Source organism: Lineus longissimus, chromosome 12, assembly GCF_910592395.1.
Source record: "Lineus longissimus chromosome 12, tnLinLong1.2, whole genome shotgun sequence".
Taxonomy (NCBI): Eukaryota; Metazoa; Nemertea; class Pilidiophora; order Heteronemertea; family Lineidae; genus Lineus; species Lineus longissimus.
Window position 1 is genome coordinate 6832784 of NC_088319.1, and position 15753 is coordinate 6848536.

The window sequence follows — 15753 nt, forward strand, 5'->3', positions numbered from 1 at the left end:
TGGACCAAGAAGACCAAATTGCCCTTATTCTCCTGCTGTTACTCCGTCGGAGGCGGCGGCGGAGGCGGCGCCGCGTGGACCGTAGTCCTTGGACAAGGCCATGGATTCAGAGAAGAGAGGATAAGGGGGCCTATGCAAATCTAATTGCTGAATTGCGGGAGGAGGACCCCATGAAGTATCGCCAGTTCCACAGAGTGCGGGTCGAGGAACAGATGGAGTAACGGCAGAAGAATAAGGGCAATTTGGTCTTCTTGGTCCATAATACTTCTCATAGGATTTGACAGTTCCCGGGCGCTGCCATTTTGGTATCATGTGACTGACCTATAAATCATGTGACCGATCTGCTTGTTGTGATTCGTCGATCTCGCGCAACATTGCTGCAGGTAGCCCCCACACGGTGATTAACTTCCTCGCGTGTCGAGAAAATATCAAACATGCTAGATCGGCTGCGTCTCGACTCGCGAGGGAAGATACGCAGCAAAAAACGACCCCACACAGTGAGAATTTGCCTGTCGCAACATGCACGCGTGTCACTTGCATCACGCAAATTTTCACCGTGTGGTGCAGGCTTAAGACGCTCCATAAATGAAATCTTTGGATGAAGAAAGACAACGTCAGGTTTTCAATCAAGAGGGTGACTTAGAAAGATTTACAATGTAATGGTGCTTCATTGACTAGCTTTTGAAACATCAATCATTATCACCATTTAATATGTTGAGAACAAAGAGAATCAACAATTAGATGGCAAAATATTGTGTCACTTACATCTGCATTGAGATGTTCAAAGTGTTTTCCTTGTCGTTGATGAACTGATCCAGGCGGTCAACTTGCTTAGAGATCACCTTCATTGCAGATGAATGAGCAAGGTTCGCTCTGCCTTCCTTCCGTGCTGTCTGTACATCCCCGACTGGAAATTTTCTTTTGCGTGTGAGTGGAGTTCCAACCTGCATTGAAATAATATCAACAAATATAAAATGAAACTATTTATGTAAATCCCTTAGTAGATTCAGTAATCATGACTATGAAAATTGCTTTTTGTCAAATACACAAAGCAGTTCAATATAACTTTGAAATATTCTGAAAATAAATCTATCAGTGTACTATTACATGTACCTTATGGAAACGACTAAATGTTCTCCGATATTCCCTCTTGTAGAATGCAAACACCTGTCTGCAATCCGAGGCAATAGGGTCATCTGCAGGGTTGTAGGAGTAGCAGTTCTGCTCGACAAGCAACATGTCTCTATCGAACTCCTCCATAGACGAATATTGGTTACTCTGGAAAAAAATCATATTTTTACAGTTCATCACAGGTGCAGTGGGTATGCATAGTAGAATTTATGAGTATTGTGTTATCCCAGTCTGAAGCTTGCAGCTCCATTAGAGAATTTGCCATTATTATGTTTGACACAGGCAAGGGAACATACCTCAAATCTATAATGAAGCACAGACACATCCTCAAGTAATAATGCCTACCTCCAGTTTGCTTTTAATGGTGCTAAAGTCCATTGGCTGTGTTACAATATCAAGATAGCCAGGATTTACGTCAATATCAACTGCAAATGAAAAAGAATTGTAGGCACAGCACAATATCTAAACGACGGTTTGAATCAGAAAACAGAGACAACTGTTGAATAATATATCATACAATGTACATGTAGCACAATAATTGTACTTCTTGTTCTTCTCATTTGCTAGGCAGTAACTCGAGATCTGTTGACAAACTCAGCGGTAATTGTATTATTAAGCGGCATTTTCCTTAGATAACGCAACGAAGAGAGTAATGAGGTGTCATACAATACAGACACTTCTCTCTCTACACAATACTCTCTTTGAGAATCCCAGCGAAGCTGGAACAGCTATAGCTCTCATTAATGGTCATGATAACATACCTGGCTGCAAAAACCATGAGCATGCTCTCAACTGTCCTGTTCTCCGATTCTTTCCATTGAAGTTGGAAACAGCTTTAAGGAGCCGAAGCAAAGCCGGAATCCAAATGGGGCATGGAGCTGATTCTGAAGTGAAGAATACAGAATATACTTTACATGGTGCATGGCCTCCTCCTGAAAGTACAGGTTGACAAAACAGTCCTTAATATGACTTTTCTTATTCTCCTCAAATCTCACCTCCTGGAACTGGCATGGACCCATTGCCACCAGAGGCCATTGGCACATCAACATCACCTGAAAAAAGAGAAAGCAAGAAAGAGAAAACATCAATTTTGAAAGAGTATTTTGATCAAACCAATCATCAGATCATATGATTGTTTCATTTTTATCATGATAAAGGAATGGGATTGCAATTGCATCCTAATTTTCTCGTCAAATCTCACCTCCTACTCCTAGAACTTGAATCTCAGAATTATCTCTGCCTTCCCCACTGCACCTGAAAATTGAAATGAAAATAGTTGAAACTATAGTTGTGGTATGAGTAGGCCTAAGCAAGTTGTATCATTACGCTAGTCGGTGTGAACAAGGCTTTTTGTCATACAAAGTTCAAAGTTCATTATATATCTGCTCAACGATGAATATTCTTGGAACGTCTTCCTGTTGAATAGGCCTACGTAGATTACAGATTCCCCTGTACAATCTGACAACCACTGTATTCTGAGCCTATTCACAAAGTATACTGAGCAAGAGCTCAAACTTTATTGTGATCAAGAAACCTTAGCCTGGGACATAGGGCATGTATTGTAAGGCCTACATTCCTATTGTACACCATCCTGTTCATTGATTAGCGAATCCCTGCGGGGCCTACTACCAACTGCTCCCTTTATAATTTGAGGTATACGTTGTCAGTGCACATATAACTTCAGAAGCCCGTGGGTGCACACCGCCCTCTGGACCTGTGTGCACCCCCCCTGGACCCGCACCTGATACATTGTGCAAGAAGTCATCGATTAAAGCCATGCATTGAAATCTCTAATTTGTAGCCCTATAGGCAAAGAAAGTAGCTTGAAGGAAATGATGCAGGCCTAGGTATGTGTGCACTGCTAATGCTTTGATGCACAGACACTGAGACAGCTTGTCAAGGTCAATTCTAAAATGCAAAACATTTGCACAATAAATTTGCATATTCTATTTTATAAATAACCACTGGACACTAGACAGGGCAAGTGTTCATTCGAATACCACGAAACAGCTTTATTATGTCTACAGGGTCCAGGGCACAAAATTCCAAAACATCAAGGTCAAATGGCACTTAAAATGGCGTCATAGGCCCTGACGCCGCCATAACCACTAATTATGCCCGCAATGCACATGCGTCATGCACTACAGCCCTTCAAAAAAGGGGTATGTGCATTTCATCACCCTTTTCGTTTCTACAAGCAGCCATGAACACGAGCATGCAAGATATATGTGCCGCCTGAGTACCTGTAGTTAACGGCTATGTTTCTCGATTTTTCGAAAAAATTACGAATGAAGATTTATTGCATAATGCAAACTTTGTGTATTACTGCTTCCGGTTGAGCAGGAATAAGGGCTAATATCCCACTAAAACTTCGAATTATCGATGAAAATGCCTACCATTGCGGTAGCAACTGGTCAAAGCCAGCCATTTTGAAATCGTCCAAGTTCGTTTCTTGACTCGAGTAAGGTGCTAAGTCCTTCTAGCAGACGAAAATAGTAGTGGCGCGAATGCAGGAGGTGCTATAAGGTCAAAGCCGAATGCAGCTGGCGCCATCTTCAGTCATTCTATGAAACTGATTGACGTGACGCACTGACGCTCTTGAGGATTTGCCCGCTGTGGCTCTGCATTGGAAATTTTAGTGGTATAACGTGTTCTCTTTACCTTCAAACAGTAGTATAAAGCCGATATTAACTACTTTACACCCTCAGTCCTATGTTATTACTATTAGGTCATCCAGCTGAGCGCCAGGCTCATGGGCCTCTTGTTAAAACATTACAGAACACAATGCAAGATTAAAGCACAGAGGAGCATGTCATGTATCTTTATTATATTTGTGTCATTTCTGCCTTCGTGATCCCCGTCGCCATCAATAACCGAGCTAGTGAAGTAAAACGTAAAACCTTTAAAATTTCAACGGAAACATACAATTGAATTAGTCCGGATGTCATTTCGTCTTTGGCTTGGTAGTATGGTAGTCGTCTTGGCGTTCCTTTTGCGTTTCCGTTGTCCTGGTTTCTTCGCTGTGAGTGGTGTTCTAGATATCTTAAGAAGCCCATCGGTGGATGTTACCGTTTTCTCCCGTGGCGGAATATATTTCATGAATTTTTCAAACAACCTGTCCCTCTCATCTGCACTCTTGCCAGTCCACACTGTCGGATACTTTATGTAAAAGTACAATATATACATTATGACAATTTGAAGTTTTGCTTTCCCAATTATACCAATGTCGGCCGTGCGAGCATATAGTCCAATGATTGAGCACACGAGGATTGGGTTAAAAATAAATAAGGAAATAGAAATAATGCGTAGGCTGACATGAACTATCTTTAATTTTGGTCAGTGACAGGGGACATGGACATAAACGATTTACTCAATGATGATTATCGTAGATCTTACAGTACAGTACCATACAGGTATCCACTTAAATTCAGTTTTTTTTATAGACTTAACAATTTTTGCGAAATAATCAGCTACAGCAAGCCTTGTGTCAGGAGGCGGTTGTCAAAGGTGTCAATACATAGTGATGAGTTCCGTGAGTTGAAATTACCGGTTCGCAATTAGGAGATGTCAGTCGGATGGTGAGTGATAGTTGTAGGCCTACTGATTACGTAATTGGATGTCACTCAGATGCCAGATATCAATTATCATGAGTTCCGGGAGTTGTATTAATTACGCAATTAGGATATGTCAGTCGGATAGTGAGTGATAGTTGTAGGCCTACGTAATTGGATGTCACTCAGAAGCCAGACATCCCCTATAGACAAAGTCAAATTTATTCAAATGATTTATTAGGTACATTATATGCTTGTTCAAATATATTTATTTTGATAAAATTGGTAACAGCATACATAAATGTGAATAAAGTTACATTTATTAAATAATAAGTAGTAGAGTAAGGCCACCACGTCCTTTAGATTTCGAACAGGAGGTCAGGTCGACGGGGTACATGCAGGCTTGAGTTACACAGCAGCCGTCCTTCACAGTAGGCTAGCCGACATTAGCGGCCTATACTTACCACTGAGCCCACTAGACTTGCCTGCATAGGATCTGAGTGTTATTGAAGCTAACATGACTTGCTCCTCTGTGCTTTAATCTTGTACTGTATTAGATTTTCTTCTGTAATGTATTTCCGGATGCCATATTTTATATCAACCATAACAACTCGGGGACCGTAGCCAAAATGGCCGACGGCGAATTCTCCGGTCGCTAGCGCAGTCCATAAACAAACGACAATTTTACCAACTTTGGCTGCAAGCTTGGTCATCAAAGTTACAGAACTGTTAAAAATACATCTAAACAACATATATATATACAGTTTAAAGTGCATAAAAATCCTGATTCAGCCTCCGGGCACTACCTTTTTTTTCTCCGGCCCTACCGGTCGTTATCGGGCCCTACCAGGCGTTAATTAGTGCAGAAATTCGGTCATTCATGGAACTCAAGCCAATTTGCTCGCGCAATCAGCGTTTGGATTATGATTATGATTTTGCTTGTGAAACGCTGCTAAATATACAAATGATTTTTCTAGTTATGTTGGCATTTTATATCGGGGTGGTTCAAAAATTATAATTGATTTAATAATCGAATAATTAGGGCCTACAGCCAACCAACGGCAATCAAATATGCGACTCTGAGGGAGCTACCTGGTGACGAGTGTGCGAGATGGTTGGTGACGAGAATAATAACTACCGCGCAAAATCGGTGCCATTTTGAAATAAAAAGTGCGACAAAAAAAATCTTTCTTTGTATATGAATTGGATTGACCAAATAAGGAAAATATTTCCCCACGTGTATAGCTTAAGCACCCCGTCCTAATGGGGGGGGGGGCGTACTAATCACGACCAATCATGACCAATACTTCAAAAACAGGGTATAGTGTAGGTGGTTTAAAACCATTTAACCCGTGCAGTCCTGAATTTCTAAATTTTTGACCACTTCCGTGACCTGAATATTTTTTCAGAATTTTGCATAACATTTTTTATTTTTTTCAAACTCTTATTTGGGCAGGAAGGAGTTATATAAACCCTTAACATCTATTGAAACTTGTGTGGGCTGTGGCATTTGTTCAGATGTTTCTGAAAATGTATAGTTTGTATAAATGTATAGGTTTATGAGCACCTGAATTTTTTTGGGGGGTTTGGAAAGGACCCCCTGAAAATGTGCAGAAATAATGAAAATCACAGAAAATATGTAAGGCATAAGTCATGTGCATGTATATCCGCTTGTGCATGCATTTCATCATCATCTGATTTAGAATAATCGTCTGACAAACTTGGTTCAGAGCCCTGTAAACCATCCTCCCGGAGTCCTCATCAACAAAAATCTCATCCAGGACATCGTCTACAGAATAACGTTTCACCATTTTGTTTTTACGCGACGAAAATCCAGTATTTTTTACTAGAATTCAAGGCTCTCCAACCGCATGATCAAAATGTTGTGAATAGAAAAGGTATTTCCCAGAATCCGGGGAATCCCCATCGGGTGTGTATGAAAGGCAAATCCTATGTTTTCATAGACGGAACGGTGATGTTAGTATCGAGTGCATGCATTTCGACTGAAGTCGAAATCCGGTCATGACGGACGTATTATGCATTTCGACTGGAGTCGGAATCCAGTCATGACGGACGTATTATGCATTTCGACTAGAGTCGAAATCCGGACTGAAAGGGTTAAATAGTATATATTATGCTTCTGAAGAATTCCATGAGTTTCAGTCATTTTGGGGGTCAGGTTTTTGAGTTATTTAGAATGCAAGGCATGCCAATCGATTACCGATTCCACATTTTCCTTGGACCCAGCCACTTGCAAACCAAAACAAATATGGCGACGGTAGCCCGATTTGGCAATCGATTGGCATGCCTTGCACTCTAAATAACTCAAAAACCTGACCCTCAAAATGACTGAAACTCATGGTATTTTTTCAGAAGCATAATATATACTATTTAAATGGTTTTAAACCACATATACTCTGTTTTTGAAGTGTTGGTCATGATTGGTCGTGATTTAGTATCACCGTATGTATGTATTACAGTCACACATCTTTGCCTCTTGTTTGGTCGATTAAAAACTGAACGAACTTGACGATGAATGTAGGCCTATGTCATGTCCTAAACCGGTCCTATTAAACAGCGTCCAACAGCACCCACGACCAGCATCCACCAGGTTGAAAGTTGGGTATAAAGTCACCAAAAAGTTACATTTAGTTTTTAATCGACCAAAGACTTGAGGCAAATCCCAGGAGGGCCATTTACGCCTGAATGATGATGATGAATAGGACTACAATAATTAATAAAATCCAATCATGCAATGGCTATAAATGAAAGGTCATACTAAACAGCTTCCACCAGGTTTAAAAGCATATTTTTAAAGCCATCAAAATAAAATCAAATGGTCATAAACGAAATAAGCAGGACATTCTCCACATTTCCTGATCGTTTCATGACATTTGTGTGCTAGATTAGCGAGTTGTAGCCTAAAATTTACCAGCGTCCACCACCCAGTCGGCAGCCATGCAGTGTTCTCCACAGGGTTTTCTCAAGGTAGGGTGGTATTATTTAAAGCTGCCAAGGTGGGGTGGGCCACCCTGATGAATAGCCTTGTGGAGAACACTTGCCATGTTGGATTTGACTTGGAGGAAATGATAGGGCTTCCCAATGACAATACTACAGGAGCCTTGTGATTTTAGACATCTCCCTTATATCTTGCACCCAAATGTCATAAAATCATCAGGAAATGTGTTTTATGGTGTACTTATTACGTTTATGGCTTCTAAATATTTTTTTTGATGACTTAATACCTGACTTTAAACCTGGTGGACGCTGTTTAGGATGACCGTAAATGAAATAACTTAAGTACACCATAAAACACATTCCTTTGTTACGTTGTATCCTGGAGTAACCAGACTAAAGGCAGCAAATTCGCAGTCGACATCAAACGTTCAATCATACATCCCCCTACAGCATGATCTTCCGCTTATGCCCGATAAAAAAATTCTTAGTTTATCATCCTTTTTTCCAAAGAAAGTGATGCGGGAGGGCGGCATCAGACATTATCATCATCAAAAGGAACTCTTCAGCTATACTCTAATCTTTATTTAATCATGCGGAAGCTGTGAGAAAGTGACTTTGAAGATCATTTTTAGTCTTCACGTCAGGAAATACTTCCACTTGGTCCGATTTCAACCAATCAAAGGGGATTCAACTCAGGCTGTCAATCAGAATGAATTACAACTGTCTGCGCATGCCTTCTGAGAACGAGTTTCTACTGGGTAGCTTTTCCTGCCAAAAGATACACACTGGTAACTAAGGGCATCCCCTTTGATGGTATCCTATTCCTAACCCCAACTCTCAACCATTACCCTTCCTTTTCATGCTTTTCATGCTATTGCTAACCTCAACCATGATACTGCCTTCTTATATAGACATGGCCCGTTGATAGCTGGTCAAATTACAGAATTTCTAAGATGCCAATGAAAGAGTCCCTAAAGTCTCAATACCATAAATTTACTAACATTTTTTACGTGTAATGGACAGATTGGGATCCAATGATTCTGAAAATATTAAATATTATAAGAAGTTTAATCAAGATTGACCAATCCTTTACTTAAAATATTGAGGACATTGACTAAAAGCAAGAAATTTTATGAGCTGCATTAAACATTTAGGTGACGTTGTAGCGATTTTTACATCGGGCTCTGTCATTTATAGGTCCTTCTAGGGGGGATTATACCAGGTCCTAATTGAGGCATTCCCATGCTACAGGACTGAATACTCTACCGTGAGATGACCGTCTGATAGACATCGTTGTATAGAAACGGGGTGGCACGGCAGAATCCCGTCATTACATTTTGAAGCCGTCCTTTCTTCTCTGTTGATCATTGGGTGAAACTTGGCATGGACAGAGTTGCGCGAAAACACGGGCCATGTCGCACCAGTTCATCTTGGGATCGTCCTTCGTGCTTGGCGGGTGGCGGGGTGAAACTTGGCATGGACAGAGTCGTGCTAAAGCACGGGCCATGTCGCGCCAGTTCAACTTGGGATCGTCCTTCGTTCTTGGTGGGTGGCGGGGTGAAACTTGGCATGGACAGAGTTGTGCTAAAGCATGGGCTAGGTCACGCCAGTTCAACTTGGGATCGTCCTTCATTTTGGTGGGTGGTGGTTGTGTATCCGTGCGTAACGAATGAGAAATAAGGCATTGTTTCAACAACAAAACAAATTATTATTCTCCATGCTGGCTGGTCATTACAAATCAGCAAAATGTAACACTCTGGTATGTCTTATACTACTACCTGATGTAATACTATGCAACTACCAGATGAAACGCAGTACAATATGTAACATCTGTCCCTTCCCTGGCTGTTTTGTCTTTGTAGCAAAACACAAGTCCAACTGCAAGCACTAAAAAGTTTAGTCTGAGCACAGCAAAAATATATAGTCCATAAACTCTGAAAATGAACGGATTAGAAAATAATCACTTATTATGCAATTCGCACAGTCCAAGAATTTCTCTGGAGAAAGAACGGTTAAATCACTAAAGATCACGACGCGCAACTGACACAAAAGGCGCAAAAATAATCCTCGCTTGATTCAATGTCCAAGAATCATAGAATACAAGATCGACTATTGATTTGTCGAAAGTTTGCGTATATATTCGGAAGTACTAGCAATTCTAATACTAGTAATAGTCCAGTTTCGGAAGTACTAGCAATTCTAATACTAGCAATAGTCCAAGAGTCTATTATATTTACACAAAATCTTTGAATTTCACTGGTCTCTTCCTCTCACGCGGCGGATTTCTCCTTGGTGATGTGACAACCCGGGGTGGCTGTGGCAATTGAGTCTCTGGTGGTACAACTCTTGGTTGCGACTCCATTGGTCGAGTAGGAGCCTGGGAAGCCGGCTGGCTTGGGGAATTCACCGGTAGCGAAGTATCGGTGAGATCTGGAGTAGCATCTCCAGATTGAGGCATGGGCACCTCTGCATAGCGTGTACGGAGTTGGTCAATGTGGCGTTTCCACACAAACTCTCCAACAGAAACTTGATAGTTTCTGGACCCGTGTCTTTCAAGAATGACACCAGGCAGCCATTTTGCACCATGAGTGCCGTAGTTACGGGCGAAAACAGGCTGTCCAGGTTCGAAATATCGGAATATTTCGGCTTTAGGATCCTCCTTTGGAATCGGCTGTGTATCAGCTGACGGACGATTCGCAGAAAGTCGAGTATGCAACGACCTTCGCATGAGCAGTTCACAGGGGGCTTTCCCTGTCGAGCACTGAGGCGTAGTACGATAAGAGAGCAAGTAACGTTGCAACTTGTCCTCTACGGTTCCAGACTGATCTTTCATTTTCTTGAGCGAGTCTTTGAAACTTCCAACTAGACGTTCCACCTGACCATTTGTCGCAGGATGGCCAGGTGCAGTAAGCGTATGACGAATGTTATTCACCTTCAAGAATGACTTAAATTCGGCGGATGTAAATTGACTACCGTTATCGGACACCAGATGCTCAGGTAATCCGAAACGCGCAAATATTTTCCGCAGAACTCTGATTGTACCAGCAGATGTAATGTCACGCATAATCTCAACTTCCACCCACTTCGAATGTGCATCCACAACTACGAAGAAATGAAGGTTCAGGAATGGACCCGCAAAGTCAACGTGAATGCGTTTCCACGGCGCAGACGGCCACTGCCAAGCAGTGGGATTACAAGCAGCGGGTTTTCTAGCATTTTCAGTACACTCGGAACAAGACTTGGCCATTTCTTCAATGTCCATGTCCAACTTTGGCCACCATAGAATCGAACGCGCAAGTGCTTTCATTCGCACAATACCAGCGTGAGACGAATGTAACTCCGTAAGCAAGGTTTCCCGCAATGTACCCGGTACGATTACCCGTGTACCCCACAGAATACATTCCTGCTCACAGCTCAGTTCATTCCGGCGATTAAAGTACGGCCTTAAGACTTCATCGGCGGACTCTAATTTCGCGGGCCAACCTTCCATTGTACGCAATCTTACATGACGCAATATCGGATCCTTCGCGGTTTCATGCGCGATATCCCTACATGTAACGGGCAAGTCCTCATCAACAGTGTCCATCACAAGAACAAGTTCAGCATCACTCGGCTTTGGTCCACCTTCACAGTTTCCTCAAGCGGTAATCTTGATAATGCATCCGCATTTGCATTGCACTTTCCCGAACGGTATCGGATCTCGTAGTCGAATGTCGAAAGGATTAGGGCCCAGCGCTTCATGCGCAACGCAGCGAGTACAGGAGTTCCTTGCGCAGGTGAAAACAAAGTTACCAACGGCTGATGGTCTGTAATCAAACTGAATTTCCGGCCTAGTAAAAACTGTCTGAATTTCTGTACGGCAAAAATGATCACGAGCGCCTCTTTCTCAATTTGACTGTAATTAGATTCGGCTTTGTTGAGCCTCTTCGACGCGAAAGCGACCGGACGTTCACCTTTTTCCACTTTGTGCTGCAACACTGCACCTACACCGTAGGGTGAGGCATCGCAAGAGAGAATAAGTTCCTTATTCGGATCATAGTTAATGAGTACTGTGTTGCTAGTAAGACTGTTTTTACTGTCCTCGAAAGCTTTCCGTTGTTCCTCGCCCCATCTCCAAGGGGTGTTCTTATGTAGCAAATCATACAACGGCGCGAGGCGCGTAGCCAAGTTCGGAAGGAATTTCCGATAATAGTTTATCAGTCCCAGATATGCACGTAATTCAGACAAATTCCACGGCGGAGGGGCATTTGCAATCGCGCGAATTTTCTCATATGTAGGAGGAGTGCCAGTCTTGTCGACCTGTACACCCATGTATTGCATGCTCGGTATGAAGAATCGACACTTCTCCGAGCGTAGGCGTAGTCCTGCTGCATTCTGCCTCGCCAGGACTTCTTCAAGGTTTCTCAAATGTTCACGTCTGTTCTTCCCAGTGACACCGACATCATCCATTGAGACAGCGACATTTGGAATTCCCGCCAAAAGATTCTCCATTAGGCGCTGGAACATCATTGGTGCCGTGCTGACCCCATAGGGAACATGAGTGTATTGATACAGTCCCTTTAAAGTATTTATTGTTGTAAGCGGTTTCGACTCCAAATCCAGTTGAACCTGGTGGTACGTGGTGCGTAAGTCAAGTTTTGAAAACTCGGCACCTCCACCCAGCTTAGAGAGGAGATCTTCCATCTTTGGCATGGGGTATTGCTCATTATCAGCGAACTTATTGAGCGTCAGTTTGTAATCACCACATAACCTAATACTACCGTTAGGTTTCACCACTGGTACCACGGGCGCGGCCCAATTGGAATGGGTAACTTTTTCAATTACTCCTTCTCGTTCGAGTCGTTCAATTTCGTCGTCCACCCTTTGACGTAGACTGAATGGTACAGTACGTGCTATACAAAACACTGGTTTTGCATCGGCCTTGACCTTCAGATTAGCTTTCACTCCCTTCAGGCAGCCTAAGCCATCTTTGAACACATCCGGGTATTTATCCTGTAGATAACCACGAATTTCCTCCTCGGTAGCATTTGTAAGTTCAGTATCTGTCTCTAAAGACCTAATGTCTGCTGTTGTACCAACAAGATGTTTCCAACCATTTATATGCTTCAACCAATTCCTACCAACGAGCGAAGCACCCTCACCTTCAACTACGAGTAAGCTGAGAGTTTTGGTTAGACCTTTGCCAACAGACACTTCGACGCGAGCTTCACCTTTCACACAAATGGTGTCGCCTCTGTATGCACGTAATTTAGTAGCACAAGGTTGTAGCGAGACATCAGGCAGATGTCGCTGAAAGCGTTTCACATTCATTATGGTTACCGCGGCGCTGGTATCCACTTCAAATTTTACGCGTTTACTGTTGATTCCAACTTTTCTGAAGATTTTATCAGTATCAGCCTTTGATGATCTCACTTTGTACAATTCTTGCGTCATGTCTGCCAACTCAAACTCATCAGGTGTATCGCTATCCAGAACATCGACTTGCTTTTCGAATCTCGGTTTCACGTGACCGGTACCCGATTTTGACGCTAAGCACGCTTTTTGGATATGCCCCGTTTTACCGCAGTTATATAGCACTCCGAACTCCGATGCGGGCAATCCGTCGCTTTATGTTTTGTAGATTTGCATCGAATGCAGACGTATGGTCGCGAACTTGAACCGGATGCAGCATTTCCCGATTTTTCCTTGACCTCCGATTTCTTCTTTGTAAAAGCACGACCCTGTTTCTGTTTTACGGCATTTACCGGCTTCGATGACATTTGCAATGATTTTGCCTCTCGATTGGCCGTCTCGTATGCCAGTGCAATCTTGCATGCACTGTCGAATGTCATTTTCTCGTTTTCTTGCAGCAAGCGTCGGCGAATTGATTCGCTGTGTAGGCCTGCCACGAAGCGGTCACGTAGCCACACAATCAGGTGGTCACCGTATTTGCAGTCCTCTGCCATCCGCCGTAATGTAGCAATGAATGTGTTAATGTCCTGATCAGACTTTTGTGTGCAACGATTGAATGTACAACGCGCAGTGATGATGTTTGGTGCAGGGATGAGATGTGCCTTTAATTAAGCAACAATCTCGTCGTACTTCTGATCCGTGACTTTCGCAGGTGCAAAAAGGTCATGGGCAAGCTTGTATAGCTCGTCCCCCATGCATGCCACAAGTGTATGTACGATTTTCTTTTCATCCGTGACTTCATTTGCAACCATGCAACTGAGAAATCGTTCTGCAAACGCTTCAAAGTCTTCCTTTTTACCAGAAAACCTGGACACCGGGACTTTAAAATCTGTCATGTTTATTCTGTAGAATAACGAGCACAGATCCTCAAATGTATTCATGTACACAGCAAATGCACTCAGTCCCGTGAAATGTATCTAGAAATGCACATGGCATTCAATGCATGAACAGGAAATCAGTCACTCATCATTTTCTCTGCACAAAAACCTGCACAAACTCTTCTCTTCTCTCAAAGTACTGACAGTTCTGACATTTGGCTCTATTGCATTCTTTGATTGTTCATTTCAATCCTCGTCGCCAATTCTGTTGTGTATCCGTGCGTAACGAATGAGAAATAAGGCATTGTTTCAACAACAAAACAAATTATTATTCTCCATTCTGGCTGGTCATTACAAATCAGCAAAGTGTAACACTCAGGTATGTCTTATACTACTACCTGATGTAATACTATGCAACTACCAGATGAAACGCAGTACAATATGTAACAGTGGTGGGGTGAAACTTGGCATGGACAGAGTCGTGCTAAAGCACGGGCTAGGTCGTGCCAGTTCAACTTGGGATCGTCCTTCATTTTGGTGGGTGGCGGGGTGAAACTTGGCATGGACAGAGTCGTGCTAAAGCACGGGTGAGGTCGCGCCAATTCAACTTGGGATCGTCCTTCATTTTGGTGGGTGGCGGGGTGAAACTTGGCATGGACAGAGTCGTGCTAAAGCACGGGCTAGGTCGTGCCAGTTCATCTTGGGATCGTCCTTCGTTCTTGGTGGGTGGCGGGGTGAAACTTGGCATGGACAGAGTCGTGCTAAAGCACGGGCTAGGTCGTGCCAGTTCATCTTGGGATCGTCCTTCGTTCTTGGTGGGTGGCGGGGTGAAACTTGGCATGGACAGAGTCACGCTAAAGCACGGGCTAGGTCGCGCCAGTTCAACTTGGGATCGTCCTTCGTTCTTGGTGGGTGGCGGGGTGAAACTTGGCATGGACAGAGTCGTGCTAAAGCACGGGCTAGGTCGTGCCAGTTCATCTTGGGATCGTCCTTCGTTCTTGGTGGGTGGCGGGGTGAAACTTGGCATGGACAGAGTCGTGCTAAAGCACGGGCTAGGTCGTGCCAGTTCATCTTGGGATCGTCCTTCGTTCTTGGTGGGTGGCGGGGTGAAACTTGGCATGGACAGTGTCGTGCTAAAGCACGGGCTCGGTTGTGCCAGTTCAACTTTTGATCGTCCTTCTTTCTTGGTGGGTGGCGGGGTGAAACTTGGCATGGACAGAGTCACGCTAAAGCACGGGCTAGGTCGCGCCAGTTCAACTTGGGATCGTCCTTCGTTCTTGGTGGGTGGCGGGGTGAAACTTGGCATAGACAGAGTCGTGCTAAAGCACGGGCTAGGTCATGCCAAGGCAATCGCCAAATAATGGAATGTAAGCTCAGTACCATAAGGATGTTCGCCAACTATCGCCTTTGCGATGACAAGTGACTAAATCTGTGACTCGTGACCTTACGTTAGTCTGTTAGGGCACGCCGCCACAAAGTTTGTAGGTAATAATATCAACGAAGTCAAATGTACAAAATATCCCGAGATTTGTTTGATAGGTGCTCATGCGCACAATCGATATCATTCATGGAAACAATAATTTTGATGACGACGACAGCAAAACGGATGAGGAGGCGACATGTAAGCTCAGTTTTCAGTTGGACAAAAAGATAGAGGGATTATGATAAACTCCTAAAGAGTATCTCAAATCTTAAAAACAGGACGGTTCTTTCATAAATAATGTATCAGCCATCTGGGCTAAGCGAAGCAAGGAGTGGTCTGATTACGAAGCACTTGTTGAAATTTAGGTGTAACTTATTGAATTATGAATAAATTTAAATATTTGACCGTGGTCTAAAATGCA

At 43.1% G+C, this 15753-nt stretch overlaps 1 protein-coding gene and 1 long non-coding RNA gene across 4 annotated transcripts in view; one reads left to right on the forward strand and one right to left on the reverse strand.

Moving 5' to 3' along the window:
* LOC135496679 (N-alpha-acetyltransferase 38, NatC auxiliary subunit-like) overlaps positions 1–15753 on the forward strand; it is a 112294-nt gene that overhangs the window by 20953 nt on the left and 75588 nt on the right. The window lies entirely within an intron of this gene.
* Positions 1207–1953, reverse strand: LOC135496745 (uncharacterized). The gene is made up of 3 exons (XR_010448716.1): positions 1893–1953; positions 1477–1556; positions 1207–1278 (listed from the first exon to the last, which is right to left on the reverse strand). It is a non-coding gene; the product is annotated as an uncharacterized LOC135496745 (long non-coding RNA).